Source organism: Colius striatus, chromosome 8, assembly GCF_028858725.1.
Source record: "Colius striatus isolate bColStr4 chromosome 8, bColStr4.1.hap1, whole genome shotgun sequence".
NCBI lineage: Eukaryota > Metazoa > Chordata > Aves > Coliiformes > Coliidae > Colius > Colius striatus.
In genome coordinates this window covers 8244561-8251978 of record NC_084766.1, presented here as the reverse complement: position 1 = coordinate 8251978, position 7418 = coordinate 8244561, and the positions used below count along the sequence as shown (strand labels likewise).

Sequence of the window (7418 nt, the reverse complement as noted above, 5' to 3'; positions counted from 1 at the left end):
TTTAAGCTATCTGACCTGTGGAATCATGTTGACTCTCCCTCCCATCTCTGCCATCCCAAGCAGCCCCCAAAAATAAACCTCTTAACTCTAGGAGGATGATAAAATAGGACCAAGTATCAAACTCTCCAGAAAGAGTTTGTAGAAGGGTCTAGATCAATATGGCAAAGTCCCTTGGGAGCTTTGGCAGTTGTATACTATAGAAGGTGGAACAACTCCTAGATTCCATACAGCTCTGGTGTGAATTACCTGTGGTTTATGCAGTGGTATGGATTTGCTATTACAGTACTAAACACTGATTATCATTCCTGGATGAGAACAATAAATGGCAAGCAGGATAAAGGACACCTTTATTAACTTAACTTTGCTGATCAAGAAAGGAGAGATGCTCACTCATTACAGGCATTGTGAGTCTTTAGGATATGAATTGGAATTGCTGTTGGTAATAAAATAGCATTTGTGTTGGAGGATTTCCTGTGCTTTTGGAAATGATGAACATGGAAGGGATGTTAATAGAGGTCTGGGAAAAAACAAAGTTATCTGAATTTTTGTCCATGTTAGCTACATGGATAAAGGAAGTTGTTTCACTTGTAGGAGGGACACCTCAAAGAAAAGAGGAAATTTGGATTCAGTTTGCTTCTTGGTTCTTCTCTCATTTTAAAAATTTAAATACAGACTGTGTTGAGTATTCTTCATATTGATGCTCTGTTCAAGTGTTACCCTTGAAAACGTGAGAACTCAATCACTGGGTTTTAATGTTTTCTAACTTGGGAAAATCCATTGCAATTTACTTTAAATATGAATAAAGTAGAAGGAAAACTTACACTGGATCTATAACTGAGGGAGTCGATGCTGAACACGGTTGCTTGTCTTGTTAGGGGGAAATTGGTGTATTATTTTCTTGAGCCCATGTGAAAACCAGTTTGCATTGCACCACGTTTCCTCTGCTCTCCTGCATGAATGCTCAAGTGCTTTTTACAGCCCATCTAATTGGGCTTGCCTTTCCTGTGCTGGCACAGAGGACTTAACTCTTTTGCCTCAGTCCTCCTCCTTCCCCTTAAAATACAGGAAGAGCCACCTGGTAATGCAGTGTTTTGGACAGATTATTTCTAACTAACTCGTATTTCTAGGACTGAACTGTATCTGACACTTGATGGCTATGGGATTGATAATGGGCTGGCACACTTAGGTCAGTGGTTCAGCACTGATTGAAGGAAATTGATACTAATACCAATATGCTCTGAAAAACAATTGTAATAGTTCATTTCACTCTAGTTACAAAGGGTGTATTGCCATTTTTACTGTTTCTGTTTGTTTGGGTTTATTTCAATAATGAATTATTTTCCTGAAAATGACAATTTGTTCTGAGATATGGCTTTTTAGAGTTGTGTTTGTGACGGGTTGCTTGACATCTGAGGGTCAGATGGGAGGGCCACCTAACCAGATTTCACTCTGGGGCCAGTACCATGAGTGCCTCCATAACAAACTTCCCTGTATTCCTGCTGCCACAGGACAATGAGGAGGAGGCAGCAGCAGCAGCGATGGGGGATGAAGCAGGGGCAAAGCTGGCCCCTTGCCCCTGCTTCAGTCTGTGCTGTTTGCACACCACTTGCCTTTGTCCTTATGCTGCTGGAAGAGACCTTTTAGCTGCTACAGCCCAAATCCTGAGCTGGTTCTGCTGAGGATGACCACAGGTCTCATCCTTCATAGACCAATTTTGCTGCAGGGAACCCATGCTCTAGAGTAAGCTGATCTGCCTTCCAGATGTGGCTTAAGAAACTGTGTTGTACAGCTGAACCAAAAAGCTCTACAGAGCAACAGTGCTCTGTGCCCATGGTCCTCTGAGACTGGAGTGAGTGGGGAGGAAAACGCAAACAGCTGTTCTGAACCCAACTATAACCCAAAATGTTTCAGGGGGAAAAAAAAAGCATCTCCACTGCACAGACAGGGGAATGTGTTTCTTCCTGATCACTGCTCCTAGTTAGCAAGAAATAACAGCAAGCTGAACTAATTGCATTATTGGATAGACATGTAGTCTTAAATCCAACAACCTGTCTGGAGATGTGCTGAGGCCTTCTCAGCACAGGGAATGGTACTTCCTGTTAAAGAGAGAACAAAATGCCCATGTAGCTTTGCTTAGGAAAAGTAACATGTGGTGAGGCTAAGATAAAGCACTATCTCAGAGTGGAGATGAGACCCCTGAACTCTGGCTCCAACCAGGGAACAGGGATGGGTGCCCTCCAAACACTGGTCTAGCCCTCTCTCACAGGAGCTTTCCCAGCTGTGAAACTGCAACGTTAATACTTCATTACCATCTGTTCCTTTCAGACATGTTGAGGTGATTAATTTGTCTTCTTAAGCCTCTTGAAAATGAAAGCACTCTATTAGTGCAAAGTAATACTGTTAATTGGCAAGAGAGAAAGAGGTAGCACGTGGGTTTATGAGTTGGAAACAAATAATTGTAATCAACTCCCACAGTACCAGTTAAATAACTTGGTGGGACTTGCTGCATCAGTCACTTGTGTCTTTCCCTTTCAGGGGACTTCAGGACTCAAAGAGTTTTGGTTTCTAAGTTTTCTTTCTCCACTCAGAGCTATGGGTCTGAAAGGAAGAACACAACGTGCCTGTTGCACTTCTTTGCAAAGCCATGTTATTTATGCAGGTGACAAGATCCTGCTGACCCTCTGCATGTCAGGAGAACCCAATGCCCATGAGCCTTTGCCTAGACCCCTGGACTGTTCCTGCCCCCCAGTGCTGCATGCCCCAGTCAAACCCAGCACTCTGGGGTCATTCCTTCCTCCTTCGCAAGACTAAGCCCGCAGTCACTTGTGACTTCTACTGCTGGTCTGCATCAGGGAAGGGAACGGTGCACATCCTTTGCCATGGTCACTTGGATGTCCAGCTTCCATCTTTCTCGAGCTGTAGCAGGGCTGGGTCTTGAGCTGACAGCCATCACGTGCACAAGGGCCAATGTGTTCGGACAGTAGAGTACTAAGCTGTAGCTTGTAAGTCTTTAGAAGCGCTAATCCCACCTAATATGTGACCTAAACAGATGTCATCTATCTTATTAGCAGCCTTTCAATATTCTCTGGGCTATGCCACTCAGACGACGTGTGAAGGAAGCCTGGAAAACAAAGCGGTGAAACACAAGGGAGGAAAAGGCCCTGCGTTCCCTGTCCTGCCCCAGCCACCTCTTACTCGGGCACAACACAGCACTCCAGCAGCGATGCCATTGCAGGTGGCTCAGCAATGGAATGAAGGAGGCATTTTGCCCCTCCACATTGCTAGGGTAGTGTAATGTAAGGAATCTGGGTCAAGAGCTTAGTGAAGTGCTGCTGCCCAGGATTACATCCCGGAGCTCCACCTGGCGCTCAGCCCGCCACCACAGACCCATGCTTTCTCCATTTTCTGCTCCCTGTGCACCTCCTACCATTTTTGCTGTAAAGCACAGATGGGATCTCAGCTCCCTGCACAGAGAATCCTGCCAAACACCCTTTTGTTAGTGCTTCCAGTGCCTGACTGCTGACGGGCAGCTCTCCACAGTGCACACAGAGCTATCCGGGCTTGGGTGCAGTGATCTGACCTGTACTGTACTGCCCTGACAGCAATGGCAGGAGCTGGTGTTTCTGGTCCTTCCCCTGCCATAGGCATGACACTCTCAGTCATGGCACATATAAAAAATCAGTTCTTTCATCTCCTCTAATTGCTTTTTGCAATGCTGGTATATGATTTGCTTACCTTGCCTCTGGCACTGGCTGTAGTGCAAACTGCTTGTAGTGCAAACTGGGACTGAGCAGAAATTTCTGCATGCAGGTAAGAGTTAAATGTTGTCTTGTGTTCACATAGCCTGGGAAACCCTACCAATGCTATTGCTTCAGAGAATCCAGTTTTAGGAAAGCCTGTATGTTAATTTGAATTCATGTTGTGATGGGTTACATTCTAATTTCTTCCTTGAAGGTTTTCAGTGGCCTGTGTTTGCTAAAATCCATGCTGCTTTTCAGCATCAACTCCCCTCTAACAGTAGAATTAGGGATTACTTTAGTACCATGCTGCTGTAGCTGCTTTCTTAAAAAGGATCTTGGAAGAAGATGAGACTGTTTCTCAGAAAGCTGGAGCCCTGTTTCTCTTTCAGAAAAAATGTCTTGAAACCAACTCAAACTTTGCTGAACAGTAACTGCTCTTTGTTAGCCTGCATCTGAGCTGTCCTCCAAGCAGCCAAACGTGAGCTGGCTGCCCTGGCCCAAAAGCCAGTCCCTTGCAGGCTGAAAGGCACAGGTGCTTTAACCACCAAACCCAGCTCTTTGGTTAACAGTGAGCTCTGCACTTACATGGGAAACTTTTCCATTGATACCATTTCTTAAACTTACAGCATTGTTGTCATTCCAAGTGTGCCAGGCAGTTATTCAACTGGGTGGTGTGTGCACAACATGAGTAAGATGTTATGGTTTATATTTATCTCCTTCCTCGGTATCTCAGGTTGTAGGAGCCACCAAGTCTAGGATCAATGAAACACTGTTGAGATGTGACTTTGCTTATTGGATGTATTTCTCTGTGTATTGCCAAGCTGTGGCAGAGGATATTTTCAGCCAAACACCCCAGGGAGAACTACCTCAGGCACTGAAGCAAAGCCATACTCCAGGCCTTGGTGAGTCTCATTACAGGTATGCACAGCCTCTAAAGCCATTTGCCAGTAATACCAACATGGAATACCAACTTCTTGGAAGAAGTTACTGATGAAGTCACTGACATGCTTGTCCTGGGTACAGGAGTGTATTATCCAGTGTCATACACTTCTCTAGGGAAAAGTTGCATGTTTTTATCCTAACTGTTTTTGATATGCATGTAGATCCCTTTTATGCATCCAAAATGCTTCTCTTGGTGCTCTGGTTGGAGCTTGGCTGGCAGTACTGATATACAGTTTTATCCAGCACTGAGTGACAACACAGTACATCCATCTCCATCTTTGCTACTGTCTGACTGTGAGGAGATCTTCTTGCTTACCTTTCCATAAAATTGCATCTCTACAAAACCTTTTGCTCCTGTTTTAGCAGATTTAGCAATTTGTCCTTTGTTTAGGACATTTTATATGTTAGTTTTTGAGCTGCTGTGTAGGTTTGGGTAAAAAAGAACATCTGGTGTTGCTAAGGGTAGGGCAGAGGGAGCAGCAGCTTATACTACCATCAGTGGTGAGAGGAAAGAGCCCATTAAAAACATGTACATGCTTCCTTACTCTGAAATTCCATGAAGGGCAAAATGGAAGACCTATCCAGCTGGTAAATCCTACTAGGAAAGCATAACCTTAGCCACGGTGAATCCACACAGAGAGAGTACTGCATGAAGCAAATCTACCAGAACGAGTGGCCCCACGAGCACCACTCAAACCATCTGGAGCCTGATATTGCCTTGGGCAAGCCTGTGGAAGGCAAAACAGCAAACTCCTTTTTTCACTCTGCCTGCCTGACCAAGAGAGTCCACTCTCTTTCCTCGGAACAGTCCTGCTGGGTAACTTGGACAGGGGTCACAACAAATGTGTGAGCGCTGCTGCTTTTCAAGACCAGACAGGATTAATAGTAGTTTTTATTCTTACATCCAAATACACACATCCTGTGCCTCCTGCGTGTTTGGGCGAGGAAGCCAAATACCTGGAATGCGGGTTCCTAGGGTAACAGGACCTCTGGGGTTAGGTGGCTGACCTGTACTTTCTCTTATGTCAGCACTGAATTATTTGTACAGTGGCTGCAGCTGTGAGCCCTAACCACAAGAATGGCTCCTTGGTTGGTGCCCAGAGGAGCTCCTGTGTGTAGGAAATGGTGACTCAGCTACCACATGTATGCAGAGCTGCACAGCTACTTAGGTTTCCATTTGATGCCCTTTTTTGCTGTTAAGGTATGTTTTAAGTACTGTGCAAACACCTCTAAAAAGCAGAGCTTTACAAATGTGTGTTCTCAGAGGTGCTGGCTGGGTGGTCCTGGAAAGGCTCTCCTTGCCTTGAATAGCTAAAAGTGTGGGCAGCAGCAGTGCAACCAGCTCTTGATACCTGCCAGAATCAGAACTGGATCCTTTTCACGGCTGAAAACCATGGTGGCAGCTATTAGGAAGTGTTCTGCTGTGCTTTGCACTTGGGGAAAGACAAACCCAAAGTTCTGTGTAAAAACAAACCACACTGAGAATTTTCCAGTGGACACAAAAAAAGACCAGAACTCGTGGCTTGCCATATCCCCCTACACGTTCTGTACTTCATCTTCTGCCTCTGCTTTGTTTTGTTGCAGGTGTGGAGGATGTGACAGGGTGTTGTCTGATGATGTGTGCCATGAGGGAGGTGGGCAGCCCTCTCACTGCCTGCCAGGTTACCCCAGGTGCCCAGCAGCTCTCCCCCCACAGGGGAACGGGGAGATGCCAGAGATGAGGAGCTGCAAGGACTCATCCTGCTCTTCCTGAAAATCATAACCAAGAAAACTCTCCAAATGCCAGTTTAGGAAGCCAGTTTATCACAGTGCTGGGTGCATGGGGAATCTCTCCTCTCCACACAAACACCAAGAGACAAAAGCACACTCATTATGTACATAAAGAAAATGAATATCCACAAGAATCTAATGCATAAGCTAGTACATTGAACAACTGCCTCTGCACAAGGGCACTGAATTTGGGGAAAGGGCTCTAGTGGTCTCTGGCAGATGTTTTGAGGAAGATTTTACCTTAGTTTGTCCATATATGGTCACAGCTCCCAGCTTTGTAATGTCTGCAATTATTTCTGCTTCTGTCACTCAGTCAGCAGAGCCAGGGTGCTCAGTAGTCCTTTCAGCACGCAGGCTTATCTTGTTTGTGCAAGGCTTGCACTAAGGCGGCCTTTCCTTCCGTCCTTTGTATGCCAACGACGCACAGGGGGGCTGTTCCTCACCAACACTTGCTTATCTTACTCTACAATCACAGAATCGTTTCAGTTGAAAAAGACCTTTAGTATCACTGAATCCGACCCCTGCCAAGCCCACCACTAACCCACGGCCATCAGCACCTCAGCTACGCGGCCTTGCCATATCTCCAGGGATGGGGACTCCACCACCTCCCTGGGCAGCCTGCTACAGGGGCTGACAACCCTCCCGGAGAAGAGTTCTTCCAGATGTCCAATCTAAACCTCCCCTGGTGCAACTCGAGGCCATTTCCTCTTGTCCTGTCCTTCATTAGTGGGGAGAAGAGCCCGACACGCACCTCGCTACAGCCCCCTTTTATCTGTGGCGGGGGATGTGTTCTCCCGTGTTTGGCACCACCGGGACAGAGCCTGTGGTGTGGCGGTGCGGGGTGTGCTGCGCGTCGCGGTCACAGCACGCCCGCAGCCGCCGGTCCCGCACGCCCCGCCGCCGCCCGGCCCCGCCGCCGCCCGGCCCCGCCGCCGCCCGGCCCCGCCGCCGCCCGGCCCCGCCGCC

At 46.8% G+C, this 7418-nt stretch overlaps 1 long non-coding RNA gene across 1 annotated transcript; it reads right to left on the bottom strand.

Moving 5' to 3' along the window:
- Window positions 1-1757: 1757 nt before the first annotated feature.
- LOC133626000 (uncharacterized) lies at window positions 1758-7367 on the bottom strand. Its single transcript, XR_009819219.1, has 3 exons — window positions 7204-7367; window positions 6693-6915; window positions 1758-3121 (listed from the first exon to the last, which is right to left on the bottom strand). It is a non-coding gene; the product is annotated as an uncharacterized LOC133626000 (long non-coding RNA).
- Between the last annotated feature and the right edge of the window lie 51 nt (window positions 7368-7418).